The 11,804-nt window shown below is 36.7% G+C and overlaps 1 protein-coding gene and 1 pseudogene across 8 annotated transcripts in view; both read left to right on the forward strand.

The window, feature by feature from the left end:
• Window positions 1-11,804, forward strand: part of TANK (TRAF family member associated NFKB activator) — a 119,400-nt gene that overhangs the window by 30,478 nt on the left and 77,118 nt on the right. The window lies entirely within an intron of this gene.
• LOC143675765 (putative RNA-binding protein 15B) overlaps window positions 1-11,804 on the forward strand; it is a 32,011-nt pseudogene that overhangs the window by 4,267 nt on the left and 15,940 nt on the right.

Consider the following 11,804-nt stretch of genomic DNA (forward strand, 5'->3'; position numbering starts at 1 on the left):
ATCATAATTTCATTTATCTTAGGAGATTTTACTATATGCTCCTCCTTTCTGTGTGTCAGCCACCTGTCTACACTGAATATAAATTTTCTTCTCTAGTTCTAACAAAACAGATTTTTAATATTAAATAGCCATTCTTAAACTATATATCCTTCCCTCCATCTCCGTATTCTAACATGGTCTCTGCTCAGAGAAGTGGATACTCCTTTTATATCTCTCAGGAGGCTGAGCACAACTAACTTAGGAGTGCCATGTTTGGGTTTACCTTAAAGGTAAACCCAACTTTCCTTGTGGTGTTACACTGTTAACTTACATACTTGACGCCACAATATTTGATAAATAGACTGAGAGAAAGGAGTGCCAATGGACAAAAAAAGGCAAGGGGGCTTCTGACACTTGAGGATGTGGTCTTTGACAGAGAAGTCTTCTAATTCTAGAGAGATAGCACAGAAAGTTTTAACCATGGTCTTAACATCCAGCAAAATGAAGAACCTAGAGTGGAGAACTTTGATCAGTGGCGTTGTCTGATCCATTCGGCTAACCAGCATATGGCAAAACTGCGGAGTCCAAGTTATGATACTGCTAGATCTATGATATTTAAGTTCCTATTATATCAACTGCCTGATTGGAATATGTAACAGCGTAGTGCAATGTGCTAAGAAGTGTAGTGCGATGTGCTATGAGTGTATCCATTTCTGCAGTTTACAACCTGAAAAATGAGAATAGAAATGCAAGCTATTGGAGAGTTGGCTTCTTGAATTACAGAACACTCCTAAAGTGGTAAATAATCCTCAGTAAATGTTAGGAGTGACAGTTCTCTTCCATTTCTTTTCTTCAGGTAAGGAAAGGACACCTTATACTTTGAATGTCTTTAATCATCCAAGACAGACGGTGTCTTTTTGTTTATATATATGTACTAGATCACTGATTTATTTTCTGCATTTTGCGCCTGATGTTTTTCCGTGGGAGAGGAGGCAAACAAAGCTGAGTTAGACAACACAGGATGTGTCCTCACTCACTTATTTACCTTTTCATCTGCTAAACTCTTACGTTAGAAGGTGGCAACTTTTCTGAAATAGAATGTCAATTCTTATTATTCATACCCCAAGGGGTCAGGAAGGTCTGACGGCTTTCTTTTCTAGGGCAAAGTAGAAGGGGTAACAGTTAATCATGGTGATTTCTTTCCCCCATCCTGAAGCTATTTTACATTTAAATTGGCCTCTTGCCACAATCCTGGCTGAATACTTACCCACAAGCCACATATGTTGAACAGTGGAGGAAACCCAGTAGAGGGGCCTTTCCCACCTCCGAAACCGCTCACGCTTGCCTCTACCACCCCTCAAAAATTAGACCTTATTAAAGAATTACTAATCATCTTGGAGTGGAAGTGGTAAGAGATTTGCCCTTAAGCCTGTGGTTCTTTTTAAACTTGAAATCGCAATGTATTAAAGTAATCAAAGTTGAGCTGCTCTCCAGGTGGAACTGGATGGTTGGGTGTAGAATATTGTTTGGCTCACAAACCCCGGGTCTCAGAGTTACTTCAGAAGCACCACTGCTTGCGTTTAGGCTTCATGAGAGTGGTTTGAAATTACTGCCCTGAACCACTGTTTTTGTGGTGTGTGTGTATATATTTTTTTTTAATTTTTATTTTATAGTACATACAAAGCAAAGAAAGAAAAAAGCAGTAGTTTTCAAAGCACTCTTCAACAAGTAGTTACAGGACAGACTCCAGAGTTTGTCATGGACTACAATACCATCATCTTAGATTTTTCCTTCTCGCTGCTCCAGTACATTGGAGCCTAAAAGGAATAAATAATTTTTTTATCATCACAATTGACTTTTTTTCTTTTTTTGTGAAAAATAACATATACAAAAAAAGCGATAAATTTCAAAGCACATTGCCACATTAATTATAGAACAGATTTCAGAGTTTGGTTATGGGTTATAATTTTAAGTTTTTACTTTTAGCTGCTCTGAGATACTGGAGACTAGAAGAAATATCAATATAATGATTCAGCAGTCATACTCATTTGTTAAACCCTACCTTCTCTGTATAACTCCACACCACCTTTGATCCTTCTCCCACTCTTTAGGGGTATTTGGGCTATGGCCATTCCAACTTTTTCATGTTGGAAGGAGCTGTCTGTAAAATGAGGTAGGGAGATGTGTCTAGCTTTTCTTTTTTTACATGGGTAGGCACCGGGAACCGAACCCGGGTCCTCTGGCATTGCAGGCAAGCATTCCTGCCTGCTGAGCCACCGTGGCCCGCCCTGTGTCTAGCTTTTCTGAAGAGACTGGCCCTTCTAGGTTTCGGGACTTATCTTGTTCAGGGACACGTGTGGAGGTTGTAGGTTTCTGGAAAGTTACCCTAGTGTATGGAACCTTTGTAGAATCTTAAATATTGCCCTGGGTATTCTTTAGGACGGGCTGAAATGGTTTTAGTTGGGGTTTGGCATGTTTTGATAGGTAGCAGTGTCTAACTGAAGGATGCATAAGAATGACCCCCAGAGTAGCCTCTTGACTCTATTTGAACTCTCTCAGCCACTGATACCTTATTTGTTACACTTCTTTTCCCCCTTTTTGGTCAGGATGGCATTGTTGATCCCATGGTGCCAGGGTCACACTCATCCCTCAGAGTTATCTCCCACACTGCCAGGGAGACTTTCATCCCTTCATGTAGTATCCCATGTAGGGGGTAAGGCAATGGTTTCACTTGTAGAGTTGGGCTAGTGAGAGAGAGGCCACATCTGAGCAACAAAAGAGATCCTACAGAGGTGACTGTTAGGCATACCTATAGGTAGGCTAAGCTTCTCTGCTACATACATAAGCATCACAAAAGCAAGCCTCAAGATTAAGGACTTGACCTATTGACATGGGTGTCCCTAATGTTTGACACAGTATCTAGGGTTTCCCCGGTGGTAAAGTTTAGTAGTTCCATATTTTTTCTCCCATCCCTCAAGGGACTTTGCCAATACTTTTTGATTATCTGCTTAATATACTCTGGAATGTATCTAGGCATTACATTAAGCTATATAGGATTAAAGGCCCTCATTCTTACTCTGGGCTCCCTGTATTTCGATTGTTTAAATGTGTTAAGCAATCCAGACAGGTTTAGTTAGAGTATGTGCTGCAGAAAATTTAGTTTCCAGACAAAATAAACCTTTCTTCCTTTGATCTTTGCAGAAAATTTAGTTTCCAGACAAAATAAACCTTTCTTCCTTTGATCTCAAAGAGGAAGAGAGCTTCTAATATATAGACAATGTCTCTTCCTTACCCCTGTGCTGAACCGTTATTAAATAATACCTTATTGTCTTTAACCAGAATTGATCATCTATCATTTGGCAGCTTAGTGATAGAATATATCAAGCTTAAGATGTTATATCCATGAGAAAGAGATCATTTTAGAGGGGGAAATAGGTCAGGGGGGAGCATGTTCAAGATCAAAAGAACTCTTAGAAATTAAAAATATGATTATAAAATATGAAAAATTTGATAATTTAGAAGACGAAGTTGAGAATATCTCTCAAAAAGTAGAGCAAAGAGATAGAAAATAAGAGAGAAAAAGGTCTGAAAATTAGAAGACCAGTTCAGGAGATTTACATCCAAATGGTAGGAGTCCCGAAAGGAATATAGAAGGGAAAAAAGTGCCCCAAAAATTAATTCAAGAAAATGTCTAGTAACTGAAGCAGGAATTTCAAGATTGAAAGGGTCCGCCATGCACTCATTGTAATAAATGTAAATAGTCCATAGCAAGAAATATGGTCCTGAAATTTCAGAATACTGGGACAAGGAGGAAAAAATCCTACTAGTTTCCAAAGAGAAAAAGAATAGTTTAAGTACAAAATTAGAAATCAGAATGGGTCTGGACTTCAACAAAAACAAATGAAAGCTAGAAAACAGCATAATAAAGCCTTCAAAATCTGAGGAAAAATTATTTCTAACCTAGAACTCTTAACCTGATCTAAGAGTGAAATTACATCTAAGAGTAAAGATATTTTCAGTTAAACAGGCTCTAAAAAATTTACTTTCCAAACACTCTTATTAAGTTACTGGAGGGTTTGTTCTCCCAAATGGGGAATAGAAAAAGAAAAGTGAAGATTTGGGATACTGAAAATGAGGATTTCAACTAGAGAGAGAGATGGACTAAGGCCATCCCCCAAGTCAAGGTGAAAAAGGTCCCATGGTAAAAGGTTTTTGGCAAGGCATAGAGAGCAAGCAGTCTAAATTGTAGCGAGTTAGAAAGCTCAAGGAGAGATTCCTCTAAGAAGATGAAATTGATAGAATACATGAAGTGTTGAATGTACTGGTGTAGTGATAATAGGAAATATAGCAAATAAGTTTTTTCGGGGTTAAAGTTTTTCAAGAAAGGAAAAGCAGCCATAGTATTACTGTGTGGCTCAGCAGCATGATACAGTCATAAGAAAGAAAAAGCTGAATGTAATTTCAAATTCATTTGGATATATATCAGAAAAGATTGTTTTCAAAATAAACTAGGGAGTATAAAAGTACAATTGAGATATATATGTGTGTGTGTATGTGTTTTGGTTTGCTAAAGCTGATGAAATACAATATACTAGAAATGGATTGGCTTTTTCAGTGGGTTTTATTAGGTTATAGATTTAAGTTCTAAGGCCATGAAAATGTCCAATTAAGGCGTTGAGAGTAAGAGAACTTCTTGGAGGAAAGGCTACTAGCATTGGGGGTTCCTCTGTCACATGGGAAGGCACATGGTAACATCTGCTGGTTCTTCTCTCCTGAGCTGAGGTTTCAAAGTGGCTCTCTCCATTTCTGTGGGTCCTGCTTGCTTTTCCTGAGTGTTTCTTTTCTCTGCTCTCTCCAAAATGTCTCTCCTTTTATCCTCCCTTAAAGGATTCCAGCATTGTGTTAAGATCCACCTTGGATGGGCTGGGTCACATCTCCATGGAAATCCCCTAAGCGAAAGGCCCCACCCACAATAGGTCTGTACCCACAACCATGGATTAAAAGAACAGGCTTTTCTGGGGCAAATAACAGATTCAAACAGCACAATATGTATAACTTTGTTAACAATAAAAACTAAATTAGTAGAAAAGTTGGAGATTGACTTTAGCATCAGAGAAACCTAGATTTATCTGGTTCTTCCATTTCCTATTTCTGTGACCTTAGTCAACTTACTTAACTTTTTTCCACTCAGTTTCCTCATTTGTTGAGGGAAGATAATGTATGCTACTACAGAGAGAATATTAAAAATGAAATATTTATATAAAGCACCTGGCAAATAATATGAATTCAGTAGGTATCAGTTCCTAACCTGTCCCCAGTGTTTCCCAAGAAGAAATAGAGAACCATCTCCTTCATTGTTGGTATGCTTGCTGTTCAAGCAGAACACTGAGATTGGCCCTCTGGTCCAGGGAATGTTCCCCTTTGGATTAAAAGGTAAGTAGTTGGGGCTGTCTTCTTTCAACTAATGCAGATAGTTTAGGACTTTAAATAGAATCAGAATAATTGAGAATATTGATAAGCAGGACCATAAGATTCAAAGGGTTATTGCTGCTTAGTGGTCAAAGAACTGGGGTTTCTTAATACAAACTTCAGTACACAGGCCACTAATAGTCTCTTCCATTAATAGAGAATGTATTTGTCATGAAAATTTCATGGAACCAATATCAGTAAAGTGCTATTGTTGTGATCCATCTACCAAAGTTTCAAAATACATGTATTTTATATATGTATGTGTTTATTTATTTACTAGAGAATCTTTCTACCACAGCAACTGCTATTTTTATTTCCAGATTCTGTATATTCCTTCTGGAACAGGACAAAAACCAAATCATCGTGAAACAAAAGGATTCTTTCTTTGTGAAAGCCTGTTTCACTGCTTTGGTGTTTAGTTGTTAGTGTTTTACAAAGGACAGAGCTTTGCCAGCTATGACTTTACCCCCTGCGGCAATGACTCCTAGATCTTTCTCACTTCTACGCACACACACACACACACCCACACACACACAAATTATGATCCAGGTTTTCTTGGCCAGGGCTTTCTGATTTGTTTTTTAAAATACCCAGGATGATTCTACTATACTGAAATGTTGGGAACCCATGTCCAATAACATGACTTTCTCCCAAACATTTTAAACTGTTGCAGAGGAGAAAATTAAGGTCCATGGAAAGATTAAGTAACTTATTCATCATGATCACCCAGCTTCTTAAATCCAGGATGCAGTAGAATCCATATCTCATAACTCCCACCTATTGTATCAGGCATGTTCAGGATGGATGTTTATTCTCCACTTTCTCCAATCTACAAGTAGTCTTAATAGATAAATTAATACATCTTACACAGAATGTCTTCTAAGTTAAAAATGAAATTTGAAATCTTTATTTTATAGCTTTTTTTTTTTCATTTTTTCCAGAAACAAAAGGGAATGAAACAGGTTTATATATATAACCTGATATTTAGAGATAAGAATGAAGCCAAACAGGTTGGGCTTAAAGTGATTCAGAGCATAGGGGTAAGGAAGACACTGTGTATATTTTAGAACCACATATGCTCTTTGAGACCAATGGAAAAAAGGTTTATTTTGTCTGAACTGAAATTTTCTGTAATATATAATCTAACTCAATCTATCTGTATAGCTCATTTGAACAATTGAAACACAGGGAGCCCAGAATAAGAAAGAGTCCTCTAATCCTGTATAGATTATTGTAATGCCTGGATACATCCTAGAGTATATTAAGCAGATAATCAAAAAGTATTGGTAGAGTCCCCTGAGAGATGGGAGAAAGAATATGGAATTATTAAACCTTACCATCAAGGGATCCCCTGATACTGTGTCAAACTTTAGAGACACCCAAATCAGTAGGCCCTGCCCTCGATCATGAGGCTTACTCTTGTGAAGCTTATATAGGTAGTGGAGAAGCGTGGACTACCTATAGGCATGCCTAAGAGTTACTTCTGGAGGATCTCTTTAGCTGCTCAGATGTAGCCTCACTCTCTCTAAGCCCAACTCAGCATGTGAAATCATTGCCCTACCCCCTATGTGGGAATGACATCTGGGGGTGAAAGTCTCCCTGGTGACATGGAAGATAACTTCTAGGGATGAATCCAGACCTGACACCATGAAATCAATAATTCCATCCTGACCAAAAGGGAGAAAAGAAGTATAACTAGTAAAGCATCAGTGACTGAGAGTTCAAATAGAATTGAGAGGCTACTCTGGAGGTTGCTCTTATGCAAACTTCAGTTAGACCTTGCTACCTATCATAACTGGCCAACCCCTAACCAAGACTATTCTAGCCAGTCCTAAAAAACACCTAGGGCAATATATAAGATTCCACAAGGGTTCCATCCACTGGAGTAACTTTCCAGAAACCTACAACCTCCAGATGGGTCCCTGGTCCAGATAAGTCCTGAAACCTAGCCCTGCCTCTCCAGAACATCAGATAATTCCATCTCCCTACCCCGTATTAGTGACAGACCCTTCCAATAGCAAAAATTTAGAACGGCCATAGCCCTAACACCCCTAACGAGAGAGATGGAAAGATCAAAGCTGATGGTGGAGTCATACAGAGAAGATAGGATTTAACAAATGAATATGAATGCTGAATCATTAAATTGATATCTCTTTTAGTCTCCAGTATTTTAGAGCAGCTAGAAGTAGAAACCTAAAATTGTGAAATTGTAAACCATGACAAACTCTGAAGTATGTTCTACAACTAATTGTACTGTGCTTTGAAATTTATAGCCTTTTTGTATATGTTATTTTTCACAAAAGGAGGAGGAAAAAAAGTTGATTGTGATGATAAAAAAATATTTAAACCTTCTTGCTGCCTATATTCCGGAGCAGCCAGAAGGAAAAATCTGAGAGGATCATATAGTAGCCCGTGACAAACTCTGGGATCTGTCCTGTAATTACTTGTTGAAGAGTGCTTTGAAAGCTATTGCCTTTATATTTCTTCGCTTGTATATTATATAGTACATATGTTATACTATACAATAAAAAAAAGTTAAAAAAAAAAAAAAAGAAAATGAAACAGGGAGCCAAAAATTTTAATAAGCTCTTGCTTCCACACAGTAAGGTGTACAGCAGTTTTAGGATTTACTAGATCCAAACATTCACACTTGAGAAAAACTGATGTCATCCTGACAAAGGTGGGAACTTGGGAAACTGTACCACAGGTGCAGGTTGAAAGATTGGTTTGTCAGGCTACTCAGGGATTTGAGCATCCTTTCTTCAGGAATATTCAACAGTTGGAGCAAAAGTGTGTGTTGTATACTATAGAAATAATGTATCTAGTTTTAAAGTTTTATCATACTGTATGTTTAAAGTCACACCCAAAACATCTTGGGAATGACTAGAAATGGAGATCTGGAAATCTCTGAAACCTTATTTATTTTCTCATTGGAGTTCTCACAATTACTTCTAATAAAACAAGCTGTGACTTGCAGACATTTGCCCAACAGCCTCTAGGTATCCTTAGGGAAATTAAAAGCAGGAGTATGAAGAGCTAGAGTCTTGTGCTAGTGCCAGTGGTTAAAAGCACAGAGTGTGCTTTCATAATTATGTAGCTTTTTCCTTGTTCTCATTTATCACAAGTAATATTCTCAAGGCTAATTGACTGCTCAGCAATTTTAAACTGTGACTTAAAGAGAAAACAGACCATTTTGTGAAAAGTTCTTTTTCCTAAAATTTCACTCTCTTCATAGAAGAACTACCCTTTTATAGTGGTTTTGTTTTGATACAATAATGACTCAGGGATGTTGAGAGGCAACTGTTTGATTAAACTCGTAAGATTTTTAAATACTGCTGTTTCAAAACCAACTTTGCCCTTTGTGAATTTTGGGCAGCTCGTACCATTTCTTACATTAGTACCTTGTGTTTGGGGAGACTTTTTAAGATACTAAAAATATGTACATTTTTAAACTCTGTTAAGATTAGAAAATAGGGACAAACTTTCATACTCTGAAAAAAAAATCATTAGTTTGCAGAGAGACTTAAGAAAAATCACACAAACACCGTGCCTAAGAATTATTTTTCTTTTATTGTTTAACAGTGTGTAAAGGTTAACAAATCAGAGCAGTAGATGAGATTCGTACTTATTTGGCTAATGTTCTTTTTTTCTTTTTTTTTTATAATTAGAGAAGTTGTGGGTTTACCAAAAAAATCATGCATGACATTCAAGATTCCCATATACTACCCTATTAATAATTTACATTATTAATATTTACATTATTGTGGTAGCTTTGGTACAATTGATGAAAGTACTTTTTAATAATTGTACTATTAACTATAGTCTATAGTTTAACGTAGGGTTTATTTGTTATGTCATGTAGTTCCATGATTTTTTTTTTACTTTTTTCTATTGTGAAATACCATATATACAAAAAGCAATAAATTTCCAAGTACATTTTAACTAGCAGTTATAGAACTGATTTTAACATTGGTGTGGGTTACACTTCCAAGATTTTTCGGTTTTTCTTCTAGCTGCTCCAAGACACTGGAGACCAAACAAAATACCAACATAATGAATGATTCATCAGTCACACTTGTTTGTTAAATCCTGTCTTCTCTGTTATACTTCTCCCCCATTTTTTTCTTTTGTGAAAAACATATATACCAAAAAAAAAAAAACAAAACAATATATATCACAACAATTAGTAGTAGGACAGATTTCAGAGTTTGGTATGGGTTACAGTTCCACAATTTTAGGTTTTTATTTCTAGCTGCTCTAAGGAACTGGAGACTAAAAGAAATATCGTGTAATGATTCAGCACTCAAACTCATTTGTTAAACATGACCTTCTCTATATAACTCTACCATCACTTTTTGCTCTTTCTCCCACTCTTTAGGGGTATTTGGACTATACCCATTCTAACATTTTCATGTTTGACTTTTTGTTGCTGGCTTATTTTGCCTCACCAAATGTCCCACAGGTTCATTCACATCGTTGCATGCCTCATAATTTCATTCCTTTTTGTAGCAGCACAATGTTCGATCATATGTATACACCATCATTCGCCAATCTGCTTCTCAGTCAGTGCATCTTCCAGCCACCACCATCTAGCAGTATTCATATAATGTCCAAAGTCAACAGTTCATCAACACTCAATTTTAGATAATTTCAGTGTTCCCAAGAGAAAGGTAGCCAATAAAGACACCCTCACCAAATAGAAACTCTACCCCCCCATTCTTGTTTCTCCCTCCATTATGTACCTCTGGTATTACTGCAGTACTGTTGGTGTTTTCCTGTTGAACATAGCCCATTGTGTGCAATAGCATTTTCTCCCTATACCCTGAAATTCTACACTTTGTACAAAATTCATACCTTTGCAGTAGTAGTAGTTCATGCAAGAATTATTTATATTTGTAGTGTTAATCAGTGGGACACATGAGTCTATACAACCCCTTTCAATCATATTCACCTTCAGTATAGTAAAAGTACTTATAGAACCACTAATGAACTGCCTTCACTTCTATCTGTTCCCTTACAATTAAGTTCAACCTCATTAGCTAATTGTTCACCCATCTCAAGCTTCTGTGTATCTTTAAGTTCCCTGTATTCTGTATCATAAGCCTCTGATTTTACCCTTACCATGGTCATAAAAGTGGATCATATAATATCTATCCATGATTTTTTTTAAAATTTTTCTTCTGGTAACCTATATCCAACCTAAAATTTCCCCTTTTACCATACTCAAGTACATAATTCAAGGCTGTTAATTACATTCACTGTGTTGTGCTACCATCACCACTATCCCTTACCAAAGCTTTTCTGTTGCCCCAAATAGAAACTCTATACATTTTAAGCCTTAACTACCTATTTCCTAATCCCATCCCATCCCCTGGTAATTTATATTCTGGATTCTGACTCTGAGTTTGCTTATTCTAATTATTTAATATCAGTAAGGTCATAGAATATTTGTCCCTTTGTGTCCCTTTATTTCACTCAAGGTTCATCCATGTTGTTGCATGTATTAGAATTTCATTCTATTTTAGGACTGAATAATATTCCATTGTTTGTCTATATCTCATTTTGTTTATCCATCCATTATTTTATTTGACACTTGGGTTGCTTTCATCTTTTGGCAATTGTGAACAATGCCGTGAAGAACATCATTGTGCAAATGCCTGTTCAAGTCCCTGCTTTCAATTTTTGGGGTAAATACCGAGAAATAGGATTGCTGGTTAACATGGTAATTCTCTTATCAACTTTCTGAGGAACTGCCAGATTCTTCTACAGCAGCTGTACCATTTTACATTCCTACTGGCAATGAATCAGTATTCCTATTGCTCCACATCCTCTCCAACACTTGTAATATCCATTTTTTTTTTAAATAGTAGTTATTATCTATGTGTGAAAAGGTATCTTATTGGTTTTTTTTTTTTGTTTTTTTTTTTTTTTACATGGGCAGGCACTGGGAAACAAACCCAGGTCCCCAGCATGGCAATCACATCGCCCTCATTGTTTTTATTTGTATTTCCTAGTGGCTAATTAATGTTGAGCATTTTTTCATATACTTTTTGACCATTTGAACATCTTCTTTGGAGAAATGTCTATTCAAGTCTTGCCCAGTTTTTAATTGCCTTTTTTTTCTTTCTTTCTTTCTTTCTTTTTTTTTTTTTTTTTTAACATGGGTAGGCACTGGGAATGGAACCCAGGTCTCTGGCATAGCAGGCAAGAACTCTGCCTACTGAGCCACCGTGGTCTGCCCTGTTTGCCTTTTGGTTGTTGAGTTGAAAAGTTTCATATATTCTGAATTTTAAACCCTTATTGGATATATGGTTTCCAAATATTTTCTTCCACGCTGTAGGTTGTCATTTTATTTT

The sequence above is a fragment of the Tamandua tetradactyla genome, chromosome 3 (assembly GCF_023851605.1).
Source record: "Tamandua tetradactyla isolate mTamTet1 chromosome 3, mTamTet1.pri, whole genome shotgun sequence".
Taxonomy (NCBI): Eukaryota; Metazoa; Chordata; class Mammalia; order Pilosa; family Myrmecophagidae; genus Tamandua; species Tamandua tetradactyla.